This window comes from Sinohyriopsis cumingii, chromosome 10 (assembly GCF_028554795.1).
Source record: "Sinohyriopsis cumingii isolate HCF-2022 chromosome 10, ASM2855479v2, whole genome shotgun sequence".
In the NCBI taxonomy this organism is placed as follows: Eukaryota; Metazoa; Mollusca; class Bivalvia; order Unionida; family Unionidae; genus Sinohyriopsis; species Sinohyriopsis cumingii.
The window spans coordinates 103,460,538-103,475,657 of NC_142970.1; the positions used below are offsets into that span (position 1 = coordinate 103,460,538).

General features: G+C 33.1%; 1 protein-coding gene across 5 annotated transcripts in view; it reads left to right on the top strand.

Moving 5' to 3' along the window:
* Window positions 1-1,571: 1,571 nt before the first annotated feature.
* Window positions 1,572-15,120, top strand: part of LOC149790748 (uncharacterized) — a 253,054-nt gene continuing 239,505 nt past the window's right edge. For 4 of the 5 annotated variants that reach the window (XM_089972803.1, XM_089972807.1, XM_089972808.1 and 1 more), the window contains exon 1: window positions 1,572-2,041. The gene's annotated coding sequence lies outside the window, so the exon portion shown is untranslated. The remainder of the gene's footprint in view (window positions 2,042-15,120) is intronic. The other variant, XM_089972804.1, reaches the window with a different exon arrangement.

Here is a 15,120-nt window from a genome sequence, read left to right on the forward strand (position 1 = left end):
GTATAAACAAATCTGTTTACAATCTCATGTGATGACATATATATGTAGTGTGTATGTGTGTGTGCGTGTGATTAGGATTTTTAATGTAGTTTTTTATTTAAAAAATTCAGGTCATATCGCTACGATGTCTGCAGTGTGGCAGTTTATAGTGATTTCCAGCATTGGGGTATCATGCCTCAGACATGTAGCATGATGCCCCACCCAGTCACATTATCCTGACACCAGGCCAACCAGTCCTAACACTGACCTCTTAATGCTGAGCGCCATGCGAGGCAGCTGTTAGTACCATTTTTGTAAGTCTTTGGTATGACTCAGCCAGGGATCAAACCCAGAACCTCCCACTTCTGAGATGGACACTCTAACCACTAGGCCACCAGAGCGGTTTATATATATATATATATATATATATATATATATATATATATATATATATATATATATATATATATATATATATATATATATATATATATATATATTGCAGCATCTGAAAGTAATATATATGAATCTATGACATAAAGACCTGCAGCATTTTAGACTTGTATGATCCATTGTCCTTGTAAAATATTCATAGAAAATATGACATAAAACAGGCAAACACATGTTCCAAACTATCTGATAATTTATTAATCTCTGTGTACACAAATATTTGTATATGTTGTGATTAACATGAGCAGTAAGTTTAGAAGGCCAGGCAGACTTGTTAACATACAATTCACACAAGTATAATTGCATTATATATATATATATATATATATATATATATATATATATATATATATATATATATATATATATATATATATATATATATATATATATATATATATATATATATATATATAATAACTTCACAAAAATATAAATGCATAATATAATTTATATAACTTAAGTTAAAATGGTGCTGTATATAAACAATAATAGGGAGATGTCTTAATACAGACTTAATAAATTAATTAATTAATTATTATAAAATTTTATCAATTAATTAACAAATTGTAGGGGGGCCCCGAGTGGCCGAGTGGTCTAAAGCGCTCTCCGTTACAGATCACTGCCATCTCACCTCTGTCTACATGGGTTCAAGTCTCGGATTCAGCCAATGTGGGTATGTGAGAAAGCTTGCCAGTAGCTTCTCGTGGGTCGGTGGTTCTTTCCGGGGTTTTCCCGGGTTCTTCCTCCATCATTAATACTGGCCGCCATGTATAGCCTGTCATGTGCTGAAAAATGGCGTTAAACCCTACAACAACAAGAACATATTGTAGCTCAAAAATAATCATTTGTTGCCACACTGGGTGAGGAAAGTTAAAAAAAATGTTCACTTCCAGGCTGAGAAAAGGTTAATGTTATTTAATACTTGTATGGTGAAATAGTACCATATCAATTGACCACCTTGCACTTCTGTTTAGTTTAGTACATATTAATCAGATTGGATCTATTAGTTTACAGTTCACTGCACACAGCAACACTGGCACTGGGCTTGTGGATATACCTGCCGAATTAGGTTTTACATTGGTCACAATATGTGTTAGCTATCTAACCATGGGTAGTGACACATTTACCTCTCTCTTGTAGTGTGCCCAAACAGACTGCTCACTGAATTGGAACACCCTTAAATACTTTTCAAGTTATGTAAACTTATCCCAAACTACTGTCTACACACTTTGAAAAACACATTTTTATTCACAGCTCAAACAGAAAATTATGTGCTTGTCACATTCTGTTCACATATTTGTGAAACTTTGATTTCAGAAGAATGTATACCAAGTATTAATGCTGTACTGTGCAGAGTCAGAAAGGATGTAATGTGAATAAGCAGCAAAAGTGGAGAATATATTTTCCTTGTGTTATTTTGCAGATGTTTGTGGAATTTGAAATCGGAAGCTTTAAATATGCAGGAAGGATTAACCTCAAACTAATTAGAGGAGATTAAGTATCAGACACATGAGATTAAACATTAAAATACATAGTATCATCAATCAACAGGAGAATTGACTAGGTGGTGATTATTCAGACAATTGGACTTTACTGCTGCACATTTTGGGTAAGTGAGTATCCATAAGTACATTAATTTCATTATGTTTTTATTAGAGCTCGCTGTGTATTCTGTAATTGTTTAATGCAACGTGTATTAGAGCCATGTGTGGACAACGAGGCACCTGTTACATTTTCTACTGCTCAGGAATTTTGAGCAAGAAACGGGGAATTTTTAGTAACCCATAGACTCAATGCTGATGATGAACAGACAATAACAAAGTTTTTGATGTACCCAACATCAGATATTGATAAAAATACATGGATTAATAGAAAATTGCTTGCTTTTAAGTATGTATTTTAGTTATCCAGAGAGAGGCATAGGAAAGAGGATAGAAAGGCAGTGGGGGGGGTGCACTGAGGGTCGAGGGGAGAGCATTGGGTGGGGACACAGTACTCTTCTTCCTTTATCTTTCTCTTGTAATTGTAAGGCTTGGATGACACATGCATGTTGTTCATTATATACCTTAGTGTTCTAGCAGAAGGTACTGATGAAATCAACCTTGTTGTTTGAAAATATAATTGACTTGATAGGTAGACACACATACATACATACATACAGACAGACAGACAGACAGACATGTATGTATGCATACATACAGACAGACAGACAGACAGGCATGTATGCATGCATACAGACAGACAGACAGGCATGTATGCATGCATACATACAGACAGACAGACAGGCATGTATGCATGCATACATACAGACAGACAGACAGACACATGTATGCATGCATACATACAGACAGACAGACAGGCATGTATGCATGCATACATACGTATGTACTTACGTATGTACATACATACATACATACATACATACATAGGTAGACATGTAGTTGGGTATGTAGGTAGTTTGGTGTGTAGGTAAGTCAGTAAGTAAGTAGGTAGGTAGGTAGGCTCATAGGTTATTTAGATAGGTAGGTAAGTAAGTAGGTACATAGGTAGGTAGGTAAGTTGGAAAATAGGTACTAAAATTGATTGATACGTGTACTTAAAACATACTTGACAAGCCAATACAGATAGCAGTTGGCTAGTCATTTAATTTTAGGATTTAGCTTTTTTTATTTACAAAGTAGACTTGAAATCTGATAGTAAAATAATAATATACATAAATCAGATAAGAAATGTAAATTAATTTACTGACTGGCATTCAACAAGAAAAGTAAGTATTGAATTGTTGCATTAGAGAGCTTCGTACACTATGCCCCTTCCACCAACCTTTTCAATAAAGGTGATCTCTTCATTAGAAGTCATCACATTACATGAAACTGTTGATCTTTGCATGAAAAATCTTAATCATTCATGACTAGTATTCATCCAGTGTTCTTCATGGTCTTTCATGACTGGTGTTCATCCGGTGGTCTTCATGATCTTTCATGATTGGGTGTATGTGTGTGTGATTTGGATTTTTAATGTAGCTTTAACAATTTTTCAGTCATATCGCTATGATGTCTGCAGTGTGACAGTTTATAGTGATCTATAGCACTGGGGCATCATGCCACAGACATGTAGCATGATGTCCCACCCAGTCACATTATCATGACAGCAGGCCGACCAGTCCTAACACTAACCTCTTAATGTTGAGCACCAAGCGAGGCAGCTGTTAGTACCATTTTTGTAAGTCTTTGGTATGACTCAGCTGGGCTTTCATGATTGGTGTTCATCCAATGGTCTTCAATTGTCTTTCATGAGTGGTGTTCATCCAATGGTCTTCATGATCTTTTATGACCAGTGTTCATCTTTCAAATCACATTTTATAGAATAACCTCAATGGTCTTAACTGTCAGGGATCACAAAACAGATTTAGATAAAGAGATGTTCAGTTGAAGGAGTTTTCATTACTTGTATGCAAAATTTCCATTCTGTTTGGGAGCACAATTGTTGTTACTGTCTTAGTATTAGCTTTCTTTAGTAAAATTTATAGATTTCACAATATACAATAGTGTTTGACTAAAAGCCACTGTGTCACATGAGGTTATAATACTGTATTATATAATTGTATACCCTTTTAATACTTTTCAAGTATATGAGGAATTATAATTACAACAATGAATCAATTTCTTCATGTTCATTATTTATCATTTTGACTATCATTTTCTTAATTGTCTTTTGGTACCTAAAATGTTCAAAATTTCAAAAAGATAACAAGTTTTCTGTATTAAAAAGTGAAGGACAAAAAATTTGTTAAAGATTTATGGTTTGTAATTTTTTTTAAATGTTACGAAAAAAGACAGTATGAAAATTTAGATGGTATGAAAATAGTATGCAAAACAATTAGAGTATGATAATTATACAAATTAGATGATATAAAAAATTAGAAAGTATGAAAATTATAAAAATTAGATGGTATTAAAAATTTGTTTGAAAATTTAGATGGCATGAAAATTACAGTGAATGAAAATCAGTTGGTATTAAAATTTTGTATGAAAAATTATATGGTATAAAAAATTTTTAGAGGCAATACAGCATGGTAAGTGCTAATACATGATAGACTACAATAGCAATGTTGATATTCACATGAAATGATCAGTAAGACATAATTTTTCATATTCATTTTAATTTATACTAAAATATCCTTAGTAACCAAACAATACATGCAGAGTACTGGTTTCTTTGTGAAGAAACTGCTGTACTATATTATAATGTATGAGAGAAGCAAGACTTAATAAATAATATAGAGGTTAACTGAAGCCTGATATATTGTATAGATAAGCCATAGATTTGGACAAAGGTGATCAGAAGAAGAAAAACAAAAACAAGTTTTCTGGTTGAACAGTTACAGCAGTCAAATCTGTTTGAAAAGGTAAATAATGCCAGGGGCCATGTGCAAAGAGAGACCTTTCTACAAGCAGGTGACATATATTGACATAAATATTTGACAAGTCAAGTTCACAGTGGACTTAGTTCAGTGACCATCACATACAGGTTACCACCATATCTGGTTTGACAGTATTGTGCAGTTTATCTCCTATGGCCTTGTTATTTGACCTTGTACAGTATTGCTAATGATAGAATGGTTAATTGAGAATTAATTGTCCATTTTATTTTGTTCATTGAAGTATGAACCTGACAATAAAATACAATATGCTAATACACTGTATTATTTTCCTACTTCAAGGAACACAACAATATTGAAAATCAGTTCTTATAATTAAAATTATTTTAGCTTATTTCACCTGCATATATTTACCATTTTCACTATTAAACCATTTTTTTAACACTTGTTTGATAAAAATGGATGTACACAAAGACAATTTTAGAAAATTAAATCATGTCAGTAAAAATATGTTCCAAGCCCTGTCTCATGTGTGCAGATTTACTAAATGCTCTTTAAATAATATGTAAATAAAAAGCTATCCGCTTTTAAAATCATACCTAATTAGCAACTAATTTGTGAATTCTATTTGACTAATAATGATTTAACTGCATAATGGTCAGTTGTAATTTGACTATAAAGAAAATCATAAAGTACATTTACATTTGAGTCTTAACATAAATTCTCCCAACTCTATCAATGTGACAGTTTCAACTCAATCCATGTGACAGTTTTAGCTCAATCCATGTGACAATTTCAACTCTATCCATGTGAAAATTTCAACTCTATCCATGTGACAATTTCAACTCTATCCATGTGACAATTTCAACTCATTCTATGTGACAATTTCGGCTCTATCCATGTGACTATTTCAACTATCCATGTGACAATTTCAGCTTTATCCATGTGACAATTTCAACTCTATCCATGTGACAATTTTGACTCTATCCATGTGACAATTTCATGCACTTTGAATGCAGTTTGACATATGCATGAAAATTGAATTTGTATGTAGGAAAAGCAAGTTTAAAATATACAACTTCCTTTTAATTTATTAAAATTCATGATTTTTACTAAATTTGTTGCTCATACATTTTATATAGAACATGATGCAAATTCTCTCAGTGCCATACACGTGAACCTCCCAGATAGGAGGGTTTTTCTTTTGAGGTTAGGGTTGTCTCCTGTCCCTCCCATTCTTATCTCACTGAAATCTCATGTGCATGCAAAACTATTAGTAAAAAGAAATTCCATTTTTTGTTCACATTCAGGTATATTTATGGTAATACTGCCTTTGAACACCTGACTGAACTGGCTTGAGCAGGGGAAGTCAATGTAGTTGCTAACTTCACCTTTTATCCTGTTGGCGTGGTTGGCTGGTTTCATTATTTGAAGGTTGTGGAGATGGATTATTACTATGTGTTATTAGAAGTAATTCTGAAAGGATTAAAGATATCAATTAGCTCTAGTTGAGTTACTAAGGAGCCCAATCAGCATATAACAATAAATGTTACATTGAATTAGAGTCTATTCTGTGTATGATCATAAATAATTTGACCAGGATTAAAGATGTTAATTGATTGTGACTACTCTAGAGCTGAATGGGTTGGTTTGACTTTAGTGTTTACATTTGTATGAGATGTCTAAGCATGCCAGTGTCAAAGCACCAAAATCCAAGCAACTGAAATATCACAAAATAAGGTTGGAAATGTTAATTTCACTGGTTGTAATCAAGTACAAAGGGACCTGAATGTACATTTCGCTTGTCCTGTAAAGCTGATTTTACGGTGGCAACAATGACATCACAGGTCTTACTGAAACCAAGATCTCATAAAAGCATATTAACATGACAAGAAATATGCCATCACTGAAATCCATTTTCATGGATATTACGTTCAAATGTAAAGTTGGACATGCTGAGATACTATTTGCCAACTTTATGTCTTAACATTATCTCATTTGAGTGACGATTTACAGAATGTGATCAGTAATCAAGATTTGTAGGCAAAATATGTGTTTGACACTATAATGAATGGCTGCATTACCAATTCTGATATAAACAAGATTGACTGATTTAATCCTTTGTAAACATGATTGAAAACCAGATCCAAAGTATGTCACTACTGTAATCCATAATGCCTGGGACGAATGAGGTCATTGTCTCAGTTTATAATACTAGTAAGTGATAATTGTTTTCTCTGTTTGATTGTTATTGTTGTGTGAGTGGCGATAGTGATGCTAATGAAAACAACAAAGGGGTCTGTAAATTAGGCTTTAAGTCATATAACATGTGATTGTATAATATATGTGTTTGAGATTCTTGTGAAGAATCTTACTGACATTAAAATAATATTAGAATTAGACACAGACAGTACCAATCTTGAGCAGTTATGGCAATAGCCAAGAATCCGAATCTACCCACAAGCTGGAAATGATTTAAGTGTCATGGTGGAATCAGTTGAGTTGTACTGACATTTCTGCATTCCAGTGCATTTTCCATTCTGAAGAAAGTTCAGGTTGACTATAGAGGAAACCTGTATCCAGTAACAGTACATTGTCCCCTAACTTTTAAGGTCAACAGTGATGAGGGCTGACATCTTTATAATCCAGCAATAATCTAAGACAGGCTATAAATGCTTGTTGTACATAAAAGAAGAGTATGAATGGCAACAAGTCACCATGAAAGGACTGACTTGATGAGATGATATGGATATTTTAATATTTAAAAAATGTAAATTTGTTCAACAGTTTTAATTTCTTTCTATATACATGCTAATGAAAATCCTTCCTCCTTTGAGGTCAAAACTCTTGACCAAATTTTGGAAATTTCTTGATCCGTTTTGATATGGCCTGTCTTTTCTATCAGTTGTATGCAGCCCTTAAAAAATTCATTTGACACTTCTCTCTGGTTGAAATGAATTTGCAAATTATCACCAGAGCCTGTTTGTAAGGTTAAAATGGTTCCTCTTACTTTTGGCTTTTGCATTGTGACAAGAAAAGGCAGAAATTGAGGGCTGCTTGCATTGTGACAAATTAAGGTGGCAGTCATTTGATCATCACTGATGGCTGTTTGCATTGTAACAAGAAAAGGCAACAATCCTATGGTCATCATTGAGGACAGCTTGCATTGAGACAAGACAGGCAGCAATCCTCAGGTCATCATTGAGGGTTGCTTGCATTGTGACAAGAAAAGGCAGCAGTCCTCAGGAGACAAAAAAGGCAGCAATCCTAAAGTCAGCATTGAGGACTACGTGCATTGAGACAAGAAAGGAAGCAATCCTCAGGTAATCATTGAGGACTGCTTGCATTGAGACAAGAAAGGCAGCAGTCCTCAGGTCATCATTGAGGGTTGCTTGCATTGTGACAAGAAAGGCAGCAGTCCTCAGGTCATCATTGAGGGTTGCTTCCATTGTGACAAGAAAAGGCAGCAGTCTTCTGGTTATCATTGAGGGCTATTTACATTGAGACAAGAAAGATAGCAGTCCTCTGGTATCACTGAGGGCTGCTTGCATTGTAACAAAAAAGGACAGCAGTCCTCTGGTCATCATTAAGGGCTTCTTGCATTTCCCTGCTTCAGTTAAGCATCCTGAAGATCAAGAGTTACTGTGGATAGAATGTTGCCTATATCTGGGTCAAGAAAATCGTGCTCATTCCCTGCAATGTCTTGCAAATCATGCAGATCGATGATGTAAGCTTTTGACCTAGTTGATCATGATGTAAGCTTTTGACCTAGTTGATCATGATATTCCTTTGAACAAACTGAGCATTTATCAATGTGATAATTCAAAGACTGTTTGGTTTACATCACATCTAACAACAAGAAAACTGTGTCAAAATAAATGGCAGTTTTTGCAAAGAAGAACCCAGTTACATGTGGACTACCACAGGGATCAATCCAAAGACCACTCCTCTTTCTCATTTTTATAAATGATCTGCCAGTGAAAACAGACAAGTGCATTTCATCTACAGTCTTATATGCAGATGATACCACCCTATCAGATTTCAAACAACTAACATCAGACCCAGAGGTGTCCCTTCAGATAGCCATATTTAGAATAGGTTCCTGGTGTATAGAAGATGGCATGAAAGTGTAAACACAGAAAAAAGTATTAATGATTACTACCAAAACAAAGAGAGCAAAATTGGAAAGTAACAATTTGAATTTTCAGTTGAATGAAATATGCTTATAAATGGGGTGATAGTTGACAACAATTTGCAAAGAAATGAATATACTTAAGTCATATGTCATAAAGTCAATTCATGTATGTGGTTATTTAACAAGATAAGGTCATATCTATCAACTATACATCAGTTAATTTATTACAAATGCTATATACAACTATATACAACCATACCTAGACTACTGTAATGTTTTCTGGGAAAACACTTACAACAAAAATATTTACAAATTTATCTGCTTGCAAAAATAGCAAGATTAGTTTGGATACTGTTGAAAACAACCCAAATACAAGATCAATTTCAGCTAACTACCTTTCCATCCAAAAATGAAATAAAGAACTCTTTAAGATAAATTTTTAATATTCAGAATCACTATATTTGGAACAGAATCCCAAAAGAAATTAGAGAAAGTGCAAATATAAATGCTATTAATTATAATCTAATTCAGTGGATGAGAAATGGAACCTGGAAATGTTGTACTGTATATACACAATGTACCTAGTTGTACTGTATATACACAATGTCCCTAGTTGTACTGTATATACACAGAATGTCCCTAGTTGTACTATATATACATAATGTCCCTAGTTGTACTATATATACACAATGTACCTAGTTGCAATGTATATACACAATGTACCTAGTTGTACTATATATACACAATGTACCTAGTTGCAATGTATATACACAGTGTACCTAGTTGTACTGTATATACACAGTGTACCTAGTTGTACTGTATATACACAATGTACCTAGTTGTACTGTATATACACAGTGTACCTAGTTGTACTGTATATACACAATGTACCTAGTTGTACTATATATACACAATGTACCTAGTTGCAATGTATATACACAGTGTACCTAGTTGTACTGTATATACATAATGTCCCTAGTTGTACTGTATATACACAATGTACCTAGTTGCAATGTATATACACAGTGTACCTAGTTGTACTGTATATACATAATGTCCCTAGTTGTACTATATATACACAGTGTACCTAGTTGTACTGTATATACACAATGTACCTAGTTGTACTGTATATACACAATATACCTAGTTGCAATGTATATACACAATGTACCTAGTTGTACTATATATACACAATGTACCTAGTTGTACTGTATATACACAATGTACCTAGTTGCAATGTATATACACAGTGTACCTAGTTGTACTGTATATACACAATGTCCCTAGTTGTACTGTATATACACAATGTACCTAGTTGTACTATATATACACAATGTACCTAGTTGCAATGTATATACACAGTGTACCTAGTTGTACTGTATATACATAATGTCCCTAGTTGTACTGTATATACACAATTTACCTAGTTGCAATGTATATACACAGTGTACCTAGTTGTACTGTATATACATAATGTCCCTAGTTGTACTATATATACACAGTGTACCTAGTTGTACTGTATATACACAATGTACCTAGTTGTACTGTATATACACAATGTACCTAGTTGCAATGTATATACACAATGTACCTAGTTGTACTAAATATACACAATGTACCTAGTTGTACTGTATATACACGATGTACCTAGTTGCAATGTATATACACAGTGTACCTAGTTGTACTGTATATACACAGTGTACCTAGTTGTACTGTATATACACAATGTACCTAGTTGTACTATATATACACAATGTACCTAGTTGTACTGTATATACACAATGTACCTAGTTGCAATGTATATACACAGTGTACCTAGTTGTACTGTATATACACAGTGTCCCTAGTTGTACTGTATATACACAATGTACCTAGTTGTACTATATATACACAATGTACCTAGTTGCAATGTATATACATAATGTCCCTAGTTGTACTGTATATACATAATGTCCTTAGTTGTACTATATATACACAATGTACCTAATTGCAATGTATATACACAATGTACCTAGTTGTACTGTATATACACAATGTACCTAGTTGCACTGTATATACACAGTGTACCTAGTTGTACTGTATATACACAGTGTACCCAGTTGTACTGTATATACACAATGTACCTAGTTGTAATGTATATACACAGTGTACCTAGTTGGAGCATCTTCATTTAAATTTTCTGTTTATTATGTCCATATATAAATATAGCTTATTATCAATGTGTGTGTGGGTGTTCACATGCATGCAGACAGGCACTTTGAATGCAAATAAGGTGCATTAGTTCAAGCAACTGATTTTGTCACCCTCTGTAAGTAAAATTATTATTATTATTATTATCATCATCATTATTATTATTATTATTATTATTATTATTATTATTATTATTATTAAGTAAAATAATGGATAAAACCGGATGACCACAGTCCATTTGTTGTCCACCCCTAGTCTAGAATAATCTAGAATAATGGAGAACACATATAATAAAAAGTATAGGATTTGCTGTGATACACCATGGAATCTGCTCTTGTCAGTTTGCTTGTAAACTAAGTTTCAAAATCACTCAAGCACTTCTAGGTTATGGCCCTGTAGGTAAACAAGTATACATCCTTCACTGATTTATTCTGGGCCTTCATGGCTGTATAAACAACATGTAGATAAAATCTAAACTGTGTCAGAATAATAATGGAAAGCTTTCATAGTCAACCAGCAATAAAGAACATTTACTTTTCTCAGTTCAGCTTGTTCTGTGCCTGTCAACATGGTGTTGCTGATCATATCATTAAATTTTGCATGACTGTTCAGATGTCACTTTTTGTCTAATTGCAATGTTAAGTGCCATAACTCCTTAGGCATAAAATGATGAGATTGTGACTTGTTTTTCTTATTTAATGATGAGATTGTGACTTGTTTTTCTCATTTAATGATGAGATTGTGACTTGTTTTTCTCATTTAATGATGAGATTGTGACTCGTTTTTCTCATTTAATGAGGAAAGTTAAGAATGTTTATAAGAATTTTATTTAGGTCAATAACAGTGCTGTGAAGTGTACATAAAAAGTATATGATCCCTTTGAGAAACCATCAGAGATTTATGATTTCATATATATATATATATATATATATATATATATATATATATATATATATATATATATATATATATATCAACAGGGTAGAGCAAGTATTGTTTAAGACTTCCAATAGAATCTCAATACATACTTAATAGAGAAGGAAATGGAGAAGAGAAATCACATGACTTCTCCTGTTTGGTATGATGAATCTATGATATTTAACTTGTACAAATTTGATTAAGCTATCAGAGCTATCCATATATAGTATTATCAGGCTGCATACACATCCATATATGGTATTATCAGGCTGCATACACATCCATATATGGTATTATCAGGCTGCATACACATCCATATATAGTATTATCAGGCTGCATACAGATCCATATATAGTATTATCAGGCTGCATACACATCCAAATATAGTATTATCAGGCTGCATACACAGTGGACGGGTAGATTTTGCCATGCTTAATTTTCTGTTGAATATTGACCTTTATCTTTAAATAGATATTTAACTTACTCTAGCAACATGCACACTCAAATCTCTAGTTTTCAATTGCTTGGACCCTTCATTATATAAAATTATATCCTTTTCAAACACATAATTATTGTGTCATTTCAGCTGTAAAAAGTGACGTCATAATGATGCCATAGTGTAATCTTAGTGTCGTTTGCAATACAATACACATAGGTAAAAGTGACATCATATTGATGCCATAGTGTAATCTTAGTGTCATTTGCAATACAATACACATAGGTAAAAGTGACATCATAATGATGCCATAGCGTAATCTTAGTGTCATTTGCAATACAATACACATAGGTAAAAGTGACATCATATCGATGACATCATAATGTAATTAGTGTCATTTCACTGCAACATAAGTAGGTAAAAAGTGATGCTATATCCACGACATCATAATGTAATTAGTGTCCTTTTCACTGCAACATAAGTAGGTCAAAAGTGACATCATATCTATGACATAATGTAATCATAGTGTCCTTTGAACTACAATATAAAAAGATCAAAAGTGACATATATCCATGACATCATGATGTAATCATATTTTTGTTGCAGTAAAATAAAAGTAGGTAAAAAGTGACATTATATCCATGATGTAATCATAGTGTTTTTTGGGCTACAGTACACTTATGTAAAAAGTGACATAATTTAGATAACATCCTAATTTAATCATAGTTTCCTTTCCATTAGAATACAAGTAGATTAAAAGTGACAACATATCCGTGACATCATAATGTAGTCAAAGTTTCATTTGCACTAAAATGAAACTAGGTCAAAAGTGACACTATATCGATGACATAAGAATGTAATCATACTTTCCTTTGCACCTCAATATAAGTTGGTCTAAAGTGACACTATATCGATGACATAAGAATGTAATCATACTTTCCTTTGCACCTCAATGTAAGTTGGTCAAAAGTGACACTATATCAATGACATAAGAATGTAATCATACTTTCCTTTGCACCTCAATATAAGTTGGTCAAAAGTGACATCATATCCATGACATAAGAATGTAATCATAGTTTCCTTTGCACCTCAATATAAGTTGGTCTAAAGTGACACTATATCGATGACATAAGAATGTAATCATACTTTCCTTTGCACCTCAATGTAAGTTGGTCAAAAGTGACACTATATCAATGACATAAGAATGTAATCATACTTTCCTTTGCACCTCAATATAAGTTGGTCAAAAGTGACATCATATCCATGACATAAGAATGTAATCATACTTTCCTTTGCACCTCAATATAAGTTGGTCAAAAGTGACACTATATCGATGACATAAGAATGTAATCATACTTTCCTTTGCACCTCAATATAAGTTGGTCAAAAGTGACACTATATCAATGACATAAGAATGTAATCATACTTTCCTTTGCACCTCAATATAAGTTGGTCAAAAGTGACACTATATCAATGACATAAGAATGTAATCATACTTTCCTTTGCACCTCAATATAAGTTGGTCAAAAGTGAGATCATATCCATGACATAAGAATGTAATCATACTTTCCTTTGCACCTCAATATAAGTTGGTCAAAAGTGATACTATATCGATGACATAAGAATGTAATCATACTTTCCTTTGCACCTCAATACAAGTTGGTCAAAAGTGACACTATATCAATGACATAAGAATGTAATCATACTTTCCTTTGCACCTCAATATAAGTTGGTCAAAAGTGACACTATATCGATGACATAAGAATGTAATCATACTTTCCTTTGCACCTCAATATAAGTTGGTCAAAAGTGACACTATATCAATGACATAAGAATGTAATCATACTTTCCTTTGCACCTCAATATAAGTTGGTCAAAAGTGACATCATATCCATGACATAAGAATGTAATCATACTTTCCTTTGCACCTCAATATAAGTTGGTCAAAAGTGACACTATATCAATGACATAAGAATGTAATCATACTTTCCTTTGCACCTCAATATAAGTTGGTCAAAAGTGACACTATATCAATGACATAAGAATGTAATCATACTTTCCTTTGCACCTCAATATAAGTTGGTCAAAAGTGACAACATATCCATGACATCATAATTTAATCATTGCATGATTTTTAACTGTGTGGTAAGAATAGATTTTACAACAGCATGCTACGTTTTGCTGTCGGCACATTGTGGGATGGCAGATCTTGCTTTATAAACTTTGTATGCATTGTGGGATGGCAGATCTTGGTATATAAACTTTTTATGCATTGTGGGATGGCAGATCTTGATTTATAAAATTTTCATGCATTGTGGGATGGCAGATCTTGGTGTATAAACTTTTTATGCATTGTGGGATTGCATATCTTGGTGTATAAACTTTTCATGCATTTTGGGATTGCAGATCTTGGTGTATAAACTTTTTATGCATTGTGGGATTGCAGATCTTGGTGTATAAACTTTTCATGCATTGTGGGATGGCAGATCTTGCTTTATAAACTTTTTATGCATTGTAGGATTGCAGATCTTGGTGTATAAACTTTTCATGCATTGTGGGATGGCAGATCTTGCTTTATAAACTTTTTATGCATTGTGGGATTGCAGATCTTGGTGTATAAACTTTTTT